The sequence below is a fragment of the Rhipicephalus microplus genome, chromosome X (assembly GCF_043290135.1).
Source record: "Rhipicephalus microplus isolate Deutch F79 chromosome X, USDA_Rmic, whole genome shotgun sequence".
NCBI lineage: Eukaryota > Metazoa > Arthropoda > Arachnida > Ixodida > Ixodidae > Rhipicephalus > Rhipicephalus microplus.
In genome coordinates this window covers 200374921-200388784 of record NC_134710.1, presented here as the reverse complement: position 1 = coordinate 200388784, position 13864 = coordinate 200374921, and positions in this window count along the sequence as shown.

The following is a 13864-nucleotide window of genomic DNA, read 5'->3' as shown; positions in this document are numbered from 1 at the left end:
TTAAAGAGGTACCCTCTCGCAATCGTGCTCAGAATGTTTATTAGTTCTTCGCTGAACAAATGGCGTAGGCTTCATACCAAGATAGACCAGTATACCAGTAAATCACAAAAACTTGAATATTCTCAAAGTTGGCTGTCAAGTGCGGCAAGTCCAATCAAATACTTCTGTGGCACACTTCGTCCCCCTTTCCTGTGATCATGTGTCTGTTAGGCACACGAAACGCCACAATAATTATTGCGGTGTTCCGCAAAATTATCGCAAAAGTACAAGCTCTTGGGAAGGCAAGTTACCTAACAGAACACAACACTCGGATAATTATGGATGTATTCGCCTATTCGACAACAATACCATTCTTTGAAGTCACAGGGCCGACGCAGCAGTATTATGATATAGTCGCGGCGACAGGCTGCACCCAGGCATGCCATGTATGCTAGCATGCTACCTCGATTAGTCTACGCATTCGCACTAGCATCGACTTTAAATTTTCAGCACGTATAGCGCGAGATAATACTAAATGCAGCATTAAGCGTCACCCCTAAAAGGCCTATCATCAGTCTGACTACGCCCACTGCAGTACAAGGGCCTCTCCCATGGGCCGCCAGCCAACTTCGTCGTGTGCTTGCTGCCGCCACTCTATAGCCGCAAACTTCCTAATCACATAGTAAAGATCACATAGTTAACCATAGTAACGACGCCGTCAAAAAGAGTGGTAGCAAGATATTGTGGTAGGCCACCATGAGGTGACATTTCCGGTATGCTTTCATGAGACGCGCATGGTCATTGGAAGCGGTCTTTGACGTCAGCGGGAGAGTAAAATGCAAAAGAGAACGTTTCTTTTCGTCGTCTCTTCTAGTTTCCAATTTAGAAGACTCTTAACTTCGTTTTTTTGTGCATGAATTTGCATCAATCTTGCATCATTCGTCTTGGCATTCATTACTACACGCGTGCCGGTGCTAAATAAAGCTGTCGAAAAAGTGTCGCAGGACCCGTTTAAAGTGAGGGGACCCATCACCAAGTGAAATCGTAACCGTAAGGGGGCCCACCATACTGGACACTTTTAGTTGGGCGTACGTAACGAGCCTACGTATACACGACTGAAAATAGCGCTAAGAAACGGGGACACAAGACGAGGACACATAGCACAGGTGCTAACTTCCAACATAATGTTTATTACCACCGCACGCTCGCCTATATCACCAAGAAAAATAACATCACATGACATGAATGATGCACACAAAAAATTAATTTCTTAAAAAATACAATTCTTTATCACTGAGCGTAAGAGAGGGAGTGCTGACGCACTTAGACCCCAGTGAAGCGATAGCCTCAGCCTCAATAATCTCTCTAGTAAGCTTGTCAAACATTCTCTTGATAACTGTGCATGCATTGAATATCGGCGCGCAGCCGCAGGATTTACAAAGTATGGCCAACCAACTCCCCTGGCCGTTTTTCACATTATTACAATGTTCTCTTAATCGATCATTAAGGCAACGGCCCGTCTGTCCAATATACTCTTTACCACAAGAAAGCGGGATACGATAAACAACGCATATGATACAGGGAACATAAACAGTTCGATGCTTCTTACTACAACCTTTGAGTTTTCCGTCACGGTCATGAAGGCCACAAAGGCTGACCAACTTCTTGGGACCAACTTCATGGTTTTTCAGTCGACGTGACTGATTTGTATTATTCTATTCCCCATGATCAGTTGCTTCCTGCGGTTGAAGAGTGCATAGATTTGTTTGGCTCTGTTAGATTTCAAACCGAGTGTGGTGTTCCTGTCAGTCGGTTTTTAGTGTAACGTGAGTATTTGGTGTACCCAAGAACGATGCTAAAAATCTACACAGCGAGCGCCACGGCCTGACTTATACGCTGGAAGCTCTTACCCTGGTAGTCATGTTTCGTGCAGATCACAGAGGCCACGTTATTACTGGGACCATGGTTGTGGGACCTAGAATACTTGTGATAAGCATCTATCTATTTGAGTGGAATGAATCAAGGTACGTTAAACTAAAAGTGTTGTCGCACGCTTCCCTTGCCGAGCACGGGACGTAATTTTCACAGCGTACGCAGCTTTTTCGTACGCCAAACTAAAAATGTCTAATAGCAACGCAGCTATAGTGACGGCCCCATCGTCGTAAAGCAATGACTACGGTGAGGGGGTCGGTCACCGTTGTGTATTGTTAAAAAGTAGGAGGGCCTATTGCTATGAATTTGTAGTCATTTTAGATGCCGCAATCTAGCTGTTCTGGTGGCATAGTGGCTTGACGTGCACTTGTAGAAGCGGTAGTGACGCAGGTCGTCAGTTCAAATTTCCGTTTCGGAATGTTTTATTCCACCCCCCCCCCGCCTTTTTTTCAACGTAATGCAGCAAGGAAATCATGTCACTGTCTGCGGCTTTTGTTAGACAGCCATACCATGTGGATTTGGTGGTGCAGTGTATACCTGCATTACGCCCGACTTAAGTGCAAATCGCACTCTTTTTATTTTCTTCTCTCAGCATATTGTTTCAAATATTGTTACTTGTTTTAAAATGATAATCGTGTTCATTCATCGAGGGTACAACTATCAACTTTTTTTACGTCATACGTGGAATGTAGACCATTCCAGATGATTTCCGAGTTATACTGCGCTGGGCGAGCAGATCCCGATGTATCCGTGCGAATCAACTTAATATCGCATTGAACAACCACCCTCAGCGGGGTTTCCGTTTCCTTGCATTGATACCGCAGCTCCATCTAATAATTTGTTACAAATATTGCGATGTTCCCAAATCAGTCTCTTCCACGTATTTTGCGTGTCGCTGTATTAAGGTCAAATACGGGCTGATGCCAAAGTAGTGCAGATCAACGTAAAATGTGTTTCATCCTTGAGGGCTGTGTGGTTGGACAGTATGCTTCAGTAAGTCCCAAAACCACAATTGATACGACTAGAATACATGTAGCTCAGACTTCAGGCCTACTTCGCCTGAAATCGGACACACAGACTTACATTCATGTGATCGAATCGGCTCCTTCAAACAAGGGTGTATGCACGCCGTTTTCATCCCATGAAGGTGTGCTACTGCTATGCAAACGTAGATAGACATTCGAGATATAGAGGGCAGTAGATACTCGCACATAGGTGTGTTCTCTGTGGCTGTCTTCCCGTCCTGAGATGACGCTTGTTCTGCGGGAGCGAAACGTGTTCCGTACCGTTCTCGGCGATTAAGATGCAAGCGCGCCAAAGTCGTGAGCGTGACCGGTCGTCTGGATGCTTTATTCTGGAAGTGCTGGTTGGTGCGGCTGTGGGCCTGTGTGAAGCACAAGGCGTGACCGAGTTGATGAAACGAGTACGCAAGAATGAACGTGCATCTAGCAGAGTCGATGTGTCCTATATATATATATATATATATATATATATATATATATACGACGAGGGAAGGTAGCCGTAGAGAGCTTGAACGCAGTCACCTCGCACAGTAGTAAAGAAAAAAAAAGCTTATAGATGTTGCACTCTTCACTGGAGCAAGAACACAAACAGCAGCACTATGTCGAGGCCGGTCACTATACTTGCCTTGAACCTACGTCACTCAACGTCACCTGACGTCACTGTTCGGATCGAGTCGGCCATTTTGACGAACAGTGGTCAGGCCACGGAGGAAGGAAAAGGTAAGGAGAGGCCCTGACGTCACTCGTTGTGAAGCCGCGATGAAGCCGGAAGTCGGCCATATTGACTAGGCAAATTCTCCTCTCTTGTTTACATATGAATGCGAAGCAGAAGGCGCGACTCCCTCTCCGGCTCGGAAAGCACGTGGGCTGGGCAGCGCGTGTGCCGTGACGATCCGAAACTAATAGAACTGGGCTCATCGCTCAGAGCCAGCGGGACACCTTCCGCGAAATCGCTTCGTCCGAGTAATAACAAAGAGTAACAGCTCGCTGACAACGAAGCAACTACGAAAGAACGCGCGCTAGATGCACTGACAACGGCAAGTGCTTTCACGTCATTAATTCAGCAACTGTACAGACAACACGATCGGTCGTGCGCCTTCTACGGTTGCATTCCGCCACGCGACTGACGCAGCGTCCCGCCACTGTGTCCGTGTTCCGCGTGAAACTCACCTGCGTCAGCATTCTGCGACCGTGGTGACTTTGAGCACGGTGCTAGTGACAGTTGAACGTGGTTGCTGTTACGTTGAGATTACATGCAATGCTGGTGGAGAGTGCACCAAGCGGAACAGAAAAGGTGTTTTAATACGCACATGCAAGTTGTTACTGTACACACACAACACGAAACTACGTATGTGCACATGGTCCTCACGGCGTCTTGCTGGGCTCAACAGCGTCGTCCGTTGTCACAAGCAGGAGCACTGCTCAACCATCACTGACCTGCAAGGCGTTCGTCGTCCTTCAGCTTCGTCATGGTGCCCAACGCCATTTCGCTGAACACTAACTGCTTCATCCGCGTCATCCGCCGCACGACACACGGATATGCACTTGTTCTACGCACTGTTGAAACCCCGTGATGGACAAAGAGATTTGTAAACATTGCTAAGAGTAATGTAACAGCCAGACGAACACTGCGTAACCAATAACGCGGCTCAGAGCACAGATATTGTCCGTCACGGCTCAGCACGAGACCTGGGGAGGCACACATTCCGCCGCCAGCCGCGGCCGCTCACTGCTAGACCAGCTTCACTGCGCAACACGTAACCATAACAACGCCGCCATTGTGCCTACTGAATATGGCCGCCATGATGTCATTTCCGCCACATTTTTTACGCCCTGCGCCGGCTGGGCATGCCCTCTCCTTACTTTTTTCCTTCCTCCGTGGGTCAGGCCTTGCTCAGCGCTGGCTTGCCGCATCTGCGAGTTCCGTCCACGCAATGACTATTTGCGAATTGGTAGGCTGCTCCAATCGTAGCGACCGCTGCGAAAAAAAGAAGTGGCCCACCAGTACGACCTTTTTCCCAGTGCCGAAGTAATCGAAGGCCAGTGCGAGCGCGCGAAATAGCTCAGCGCCAACCGTCGAAGAGCCTGTCTGGCGCGCATGAAGCGTGTGAATTTCGATGAAGAAATTCTCAACGTTCGTGTGTGTGGAGCTCACTTCGTAAAATGTAAGCGACTACGAGATGAAATATAAGACATTAATTAGTTATCGTGGACGCACTTGTGTACGCAGGAAAGCCCTTCGCGTTGTTCGATGCGACAAACTCAGACTGGGCACCGTCTCTGTGACTGGGCTACAGCTGGAATCCTGCTGGCGCTGCGCGGCATGAGCGCACGGAGAAACGGTGCTGTGAAAAGCGGTGCGCAGAGTTTGAACGGCACCGAGAACAGGCCGCGGCGGTGATCGTCGACGCAGCAACAGAGCCGGTGCCGCAGATGTATGCGGCTGCCAATGCCCCCTCGTTGCCACAACCCATCGAAGACGCTGACAAAACTAAAACAGGTCAGCCAACACTATGCGCCAGCACTTTAAGTTTCCCAGCTGCACACAGTGCACTAAAAGTTGGCGCCTACGAACATTAGCCGCTGCTGGCTTGTTTACTTGTGAAATTTCCTATGTTCAAGCAGATGGTCGACTTATTCCGTTTTTAGTAATGGCAATGAAAGCATTTTTCAGAGTTCTACTGCAGGTATTTCTGTGCAGAGAAACATGACAACGAGTGACATCGAGGTCTTGCAGAAAAAATGTGTCCACCTCAAGTAGCAGCTCTACACTGCTCAAGTGAAGATAGAGCACATGGAGATGATGAAGGAAATGATGAGGAAATGTGAACCAAAGTAAAAGTCACCTATTATACAGGATTGCCAAGATTCAGCTCTCTGCATGCAGTTTTTAGGCTCCTGGAACGCCGTGTTCCGCATAGCACAAACACCTCCTCGACTAAGTTTCAAAAATTCGTCATTTTCATGATGAAGATAGAACACTGCCTCCACAATGCTGACTTAGCCTTCAAATTTAACATATCAGAAGCAACTGTGTCGCGAATATGTGACAGGTCGCTTCATGTGGCCTAGAGTCACCTGAAACCAATCATATCGTGGCCCGAGCGGGTTACGCTGCAGCGTACGATGCCACAGGCATTTCTTGACGCCCTGGCTCTCATGTTGCAGTCAATATTGACTGCTTCGAAATTAAAATTGAAAGGCCTTCGTCGGTTCTAGAAAGGAGCTAGACATGGTGGTGGTGGTGGTAGTAGTTAGAATATGAGAAAAGGCACCTAATTTCTGAAACCCAGTCGGCAGCACGGCGCAGTGCCTTAGACATGGTCCACATACAAACAGAGAAATACTGCGAAGTTTCTTACCGGGATTCTCCCGCAGGGTGCAGTGACATATATCTCCGCAGGCTGGGGGGCCAAACTAGCGATAAGGATATAAATGAACATTGTGGACTCTTGGACAATCTGCTTCTTGGTGACGTTGTACATGCAGCCAGAGGCTTTAACATAGCTGAAAGGGTTGGCTTCTGTTGCGCTCCCCTGCACATTCCAGAGTTCAATTGAGGGAAGACACAATTATCAGCAACAGATGTAGAGAGCACATGGAAGCTTGAAAATGTAAAATTTCATGTAGGCAGAGTCATTGCACTTATCACAAACAAAGTTTTATTCTTGAAGTCGACCGTGGCAAATGATTATCTTACTCGCCGGCAGGGTGATAAAGTAACGCCGCTGGACAAAATAGTGACTGTCTGCTCTGCCTTGTATAACCACTGTCATTCGATTGTTGCAGCTCTCAAGCAAACTGACATGGGGCAAGGGAAATCAATTGGCAACTTGCCCCGAATATATTCTATCACAAGCTGCAGTTATCATGAATTACGGCTCCCACCCACACAACCCTGTCAGAGCAGCCGTAGAGCCTCTATGCTTTTTTAAAGGTGAAGCATTTCGTAGCGAACTTTAGTGACTTTGACCGTATATATCTATCTCGCCACCTACAACTTTAAGCTCTCTTGCTCGTTTTAATAATGACATCTATAGCAAAATCTGTATGCCATAACATGACTGTATTACGAGCATAAGTGACTAGTCATACCATAAAAATCATGAAATGTATGTCGTGAATGTCTTGATTTACTTTACATGGCCTTCCCGATCTTGCGGTGGTTTCTTTCATATGAAATATTGCAAAACTGGTATGGTACGACATCACTGTATAAGGGACATAAGTGACAGGCCCCACCGTGGAAATCATGACAGGCGTGTCATGTAAAACATGACTACAAGCCACGTTCATGGGGCGCTCGTGGTCGTTTCGCTAGCATCACATATACCAAATTTGGTAATACGTGACGGGAGTAGATGACGAAGGAAAATAACAAGTCTAAACATGATACTATTGACTTGTGTATCATGTGAGACATGACTACACGCAAGGCTCATGGTGAGCTTGTGGCTGTTTCACTAGCTTCGCATGTACCAAACTTCGTAATCCGAGATGTGACTGTACGCGGAACACAGATAATAAGTGGAGACGCAATAATGATGATATGTATATCAAGTAGAGTATGATTTGCTTGCCACACTCATGTTGGGCTCGTGGCCGTCTCGATAATTTCATACACACCAATTTATTGTTGCCAGAGGTGACTATATGATGAACATAATGTGTTAACATGAAAATATTTACATGGATATCATGCACTGCATGGTATACATACGATTTTTTAACTGGATATCTACCAGATTGGTATGACATGTATTAAGTGTGTGCGGACATAACGACAGGTAATTTATTGTACAAACCGGAGTGTACGTTTGATTAGGAAGGTAATAAAATAATATACTTTCATACGTGTGTGAATAAAATGCGATATATGAGAAACTAAATTCCATGACGTGAATAAAATCATTTGTCTCCAAGACATAAAAGGTGATGCATGCATCTAATTGCTGGCTGCTTCACATTACATTGATTTTTACAGTGCGTAGCATCTGCCGGTTTTCGTTCATAGTTCTGTTTGTACTTGTGTTGGCTCAACGTGCAGCACTTGCACTGAATGCCATGTGCATATACATTCACCTAAAGTGATGCTTGACGTGTAAACACGCACACAATAAGCCAAATGCCCAATGACATTCACCATCAGTGGTTTATGATGCTTGCAACTGGTCTTAGAACCATTGCTTGCTTTGTGTGTTTCATATTAAGTGATAGAAGTGCTGCTCAAAAGTGCATTATTTGTTGGACGCTGTGTTGAACCTGTTTGAGAGTGGGGTGGGAAAGCTGAAATACGAAATTTTCACCATGGGACCTTCAATGAACTGAACGAGTTCAAAAAAAAAAAAAAGCTGCGTGTTGTCATCTATTATGCAGCTTGTCTACTAGCATATTGTCAATACTACATGTATTGATATTGTCAATGCATATTCATTTAGCTGTATACTTGTACCTGACAAGCAGGCTATCTTCGTGCAATGCATGTGAGATTGGTTCGGCATGTTACTGATTACATTTACCATTTCATCAGCTTTGAGCTTACTTATGCCACAAGAACTGGCATTGCAGGCTCGTAGCTCATTTATTTTAATTTTGAAAATTTTAATGCAGGCTGTTTTGGCCAAATATAAAAAGTATGTTTTACCCATGCCGACTACACTTTTGTCGCTTGCCTTGGCAACACTTGTTATTGTAGCTACTGCTGTAATCTAGTGCTCACCTTTATAGCTTTTATATCATTTGTATCACAAGTACTGGTATTTGAATTATATGTTCGTACTTATGACATGACCATTCGCCCTAATGATTTGTTTATTGCATATTACAGTGATTACTACATTGAAATATGTTTATAATAAATAATATTAATTATGAGGTGCTTAAATGAAGCTTTGAGCTCTAGGAGTCATTTGAAATAATTTGCCATCGGCTTCAAAACCACTCATAGCTGCCCTGAAAACACTTACGGTCACTACAAAGCACTACCTTTTTCACCACGGAACCTGCTCCAAAAAGAAAGGTCTCTTGCATCACTGCATATTGGATTTTATAGATACAGTGAAATTCCTTTACTGAAAGTATTGATATAATAGATTGTGAAGCATTAGCTTTCTAGTGAAAGATGTCAGACAAGCTCTGCAGATAGCCCATAGCATGGTTTTGTGGTGAATTCATGCATTACTGGTTTGTCATATTTCGGAATACATGCAGCCTACTCATGCATTTAAGACAACGTCCTATTGTTTCATTCCTATTTGTTTTTACTTCGTGTACTCTTACAAACATGCAGACGATATTTGTGCTTTATTTTTTCCCATGCACAGCCATGCAAGGGTGGGATGTCTTGCCTTCATTTCATCAGGTTTTATTAGAATGAAGTCTATTGTTTGTAAAGAATCCTGTGTGCTTGGTCTTATGTATGACTCCAGCCTACCTGTAGAAATACATACACAGCAAACACGAGGCACTTTTTATAGCAAGCGTATTCTTGCTTTAAAAAGGTTTGAAGACACTGTGACTGCACTTTAATGTTTTCATTGGTGGGATGCTGTTTACAAAAATGTGCAGCAGTAGTGCTTGTGAGCCTAGTTCTCTTTTTCTTTGCGACAAGTTGGGCACGACAATTGCTTCATTTTAGACGCGCGTTTCAAGGAAACGCAAGCATATTAAAACTATTTCAGATGGCATGCACTGTTCTCACATGCTATCAAATTTCCAAACTCAAGGCCCTTGCAAAAGTAGGATGTAGCACAGTCCACTTGCTTTTTTTTTCATTTTGCACCCCCCTTGTGAAGTAGTGGCCAAAAAGTTCAGGGACGATCACCATTCTAAATGGATGGACGGATGGAAACTCTTTTATTGAAAAAAGAAAAAGGGGAGGCACAGGACCTCTGTGGGGCATAAGCAAGACTTTCTAACTACACTATTAGTTCACAGTGTCAAGGGTTTTACACTTATTCTATTCATCATCTCTGGTACTGTGGCGGTATAGGTTCAGTACTGTGGTTTGTCGGACTACCTAACCTACTCTGATCAGGCCGTTCTGACTACCATATTGGGCAAATAAGAACTGCGTGTCCGGTCCTTCTAAATGACTCTCTAGTAGTAGCACACATATTCATGCTAAAGTTTTTGTCTGGTACAATACACTCCACATGATACAAGCCTGGTGTACACACAACAAAGTCGAAAAGGTCTACCTCAACAAACGCACATTTCGATCTGAATTTGGTAAAAGTATGCATGGTCTTTCTCCAGCTTCTTAACACCATTTTATTCAGTCGGGCATAACTTTATACCCGTGAACTCCGTTGTATCACTTAGAACAAAAAGACATTTCAGTTTAACTATACCATAGGCACAGTATAAGCATGACACCATAGAATCAGGTGTTGCTCTGACGAAATGGCGCTGGTGACTCAGGTGAAGGCCTGATCTCCTGCACTTGAAGTCTTAACGTTTGCAACCTTCGTTGGCTTTGAACGCTTTCAAGGCATTTGTTAGTGTGGCAGATGCCTTTCATGAGTGAAGTGGTTACTCTTTCAACCCTGTGTTGGAACCATTCTTGAGAGCTTGCCTGGTGCCTGGTTGATACTTCCACTGCACGAACATCCTTACCTATGTTGTAACTTGCCAAAACCTCGTCAGCCTTTTCGACCGGTGTTTCTTGGCTGTCTGATAATATTCCTTCACTGTACACACCTCTCACGTGAGAAGGTCTCGTTTGAGGCGAAGACTGGCTCCGAAAACTATCACAGTACTCGGGCAAACGAGAAAATAGTGCTGGAATAGTTTACATGTCTTTAAGAGATTCATTCAGACCAGAAAATTGAAAAAAATAACAAAGCGAGAATCAAACTAACGATCTGCGGCCTGACCGCATCCCCAACTGCGTATTAAAGCACTACACCACTAGAACAGCTAGGCGGAGGCGTCTAAAACGACTACAAATTTCAATTTACAGCAATACCCCCTCCCTCAATTTTACCGTTACACTGTGGTGACGGCGCCGGTCGATATAGCTGCATCTCTATTATGACGGGCCCCGCCATTCTTACGACTTCACTATTAGTCCTGGACTTCACTATGGTGACGGGCCCCCTCACTCTAATAATAATACCGCGCTGACGGGCCTCGTCACTGTAGTCACACTGCTTATATGTATATATCAATGGGTCAGTTTGCCTTCCTGAAAGCATGGGCTATAAGTTATAAGACAACAGGAGCGTTGTCAAGCAGGATAAATGTATTTATTGCCCAAAGTTTTGGGAGGGGTTCCCCCTTCATGAGGGAATGAGTTCATATATATATATATATATATATATATATATATATATATATATATATATATATATATATATATTGTCAAAAAGAAAAGTAACTTAGGCAAATATCTTCCTTCCGACGCACGACCTATTGCTCTGCAGCGCTCGCTCGGCGCTAACTATTCGGCCACAGCATCACACGACCTTTCAACTGTGAGCTAGTTGTACACTGCAGTCACCGCTGGTGATACGCCGATCTCGGGGGATTATCATCGTATTCTCTGTGAACTAGCAAGATCGCGCGAAGTGCGTGCACGGCGCTCCACTCTTTACCCTGCTGCGCGTTGTCGCCTCTGTCTGTCTGTCTGTCTGTCTGTCTGCCTGTCTCTCTCTCTCTCTCTGTGTGTGTGTGTGTGTGTGTGTGTGTGTTTGTGTGTGTGTGCGTGTGTGCGTGCGTGCATGCGTGCTTGCGTGTGCGCGTTCATTACTTCGCCCTTGCGGAGAGATTAACTTCTTCAGCACCCTTCTTTTATCTGTTTTTTCATGTTTTTTCGTCGAGCACTTTTAGCGCATTTGTTGTCTTGTGCATGAGATCAGAAGTTCAAGCAAGATTAGAAATTAGGCAACATGGAATAGGTAGGCTTGCCTTAGGAGCTCACGAGAATACAGCAAATCAGGGAGTATAAGGTGATATGCGATGGACATCAATTGAGGGTAAGGATGCTAGCAGCAACATAAAATTTGAGAAGCGATTGAGAGAAATGGGGAGGAGCGTTGGGCTAGGAAGGTTTTCAGCTACTTCTACATAGAGAATGTCGATACAAAATGAAGGAAGTGAACCAGAAAATTGACGGGCAAATATTTAGAAAACAGCTGGGGGCCAAACCAAAAAGAATTATCGGTTAAGAAGAAGGTGAAGGAAGCTGAGACCAATATGCGGTGAATTGGCATGATTAATAAGTTTTCCCTAGAAATCTAAAGAACTTTTAAGCAGGAAATCGCCAAAGAAAGGATTTATGATAATACTTGCAGTAGTACTCTACTGTTTGAGGCGAGGACGGGAGTATTGCGAACCAAGACATATCGGGCCAAATACGAAGAAGTGGACACGGTATGCAGTGCGTGTGGAGAGGAGGAGGAAACTGCCGAACACTTGATAATGTTCTGTAAAGAGATTCACTTTATAGTTCAGGATGGTGGCGCAGAGTTTTTCAAAGCACTGGAGTTTAGGGACAGGGAGGTCAAACTAGACTTTATGTGGGTAGAATTAACCAGAAGGAGGTTCTCTGATTGGTGGCTAAAGTCAAGGCACGAGTGAAAATTAAACCCTTCACTACAAAAGTACGAGTCCACAACCTCACTATTTAAAGAGAAAAAAATAAATCTAGTTTTTGGTTCACAAAGTATTACGGCATGGTGGCGTTAGCCACCACCTGATCTAACGGATACAGCCATATCAATCCATCCATCCATTCATTGTGACAGATGTGATTATATAGTAGGTGTTGCGATTTTAAAGGTTCAGTTGTCAAAAAATGTGGCATAATTTATTCAAGGTTTTTATGAATTATGTGTAAAAGTACACTATAAAAATGATATTTCCGACTTTTAAAAGGCTAATCTTCTAGAGGTCACAATTCAGTTGAGGAGGGGAAGGTGTGCACGAATGTACCATGGCCATGGAGCCATAAGAAATTTTGAAATTTTTCGAATTGGTGTCGTAATGGCTTGTTCAAACTGAGCATTAGGCCACCGAAAAGGCACCGCACCCAGTTAGGTGACAGTGAGATCCGCCGAAAAGGCCTCTTCCGCGCCCATCGCACTCTGACCGATTTTTGCGGAGTCTGCTGCCTATTCGGGCGCCGCGAACCACTAGGAGCGCTAGTCAAGGAATTCAGAAAAAATGGCCACCAATCCCGACTCGCTTGTCATGACACAGTGCACGTAACTGAATGTTGTAACCAACAGAAGTTTAACCCACTCTGTGTAGTGGCCTACTTCACTTTCCGGTTTCGTGGAACAGGTAGCTGTTGGCATGACCGAGCTCGTTGCAGTCTCGCAGAGCAAGACGACACACCAATGTCACTGACATCGACGGTTTTTTCTGCTCTTCATGCATTACAAGACAGCGGCTTGGCAGCAAAGTAAGCAGTAGTGCTTCGTCTATAGCTTTCTGCGAACGAGAATCATCGAAGTCTATACGACCGGATAGTGTATTGGCGTTTGCGAGCCGCAACACCAACTGGGTGACAGCACATTCATCCCGCATTCACCCCGAAGTAGATGGTATATACGGTGGCGCCAGGCACGTCCAGTGCTAATGACACTGTGTTTCGGCGACAGGAGAGTTCCGCTCGCTGTAGAAAGTGGATTCTTCCGTGTGAACTAAGCGTAATAGCAGAGTTAGACGCGTTTCAGTATTTAAATCTGGAGATCAATCAGTTCGTTGTTTTCTTCGGTACTCTATCTTGTATCCTTTCGCAAAACCGCTTTGCCCTCCAGTCGAGCCCCAGTCTCGCGTCGCATACATCATCGCCGATGCGCTGCTCTGCTGAAAACACCGGGTATACTTTCGTTTGTTACGACTCTGTCAGCTGCATGCTTGTTGGCGAACCACTGCTGCCGTGCTGGTCCATGCTTATATGAATAGTGCCAGTAGGGGCCCTA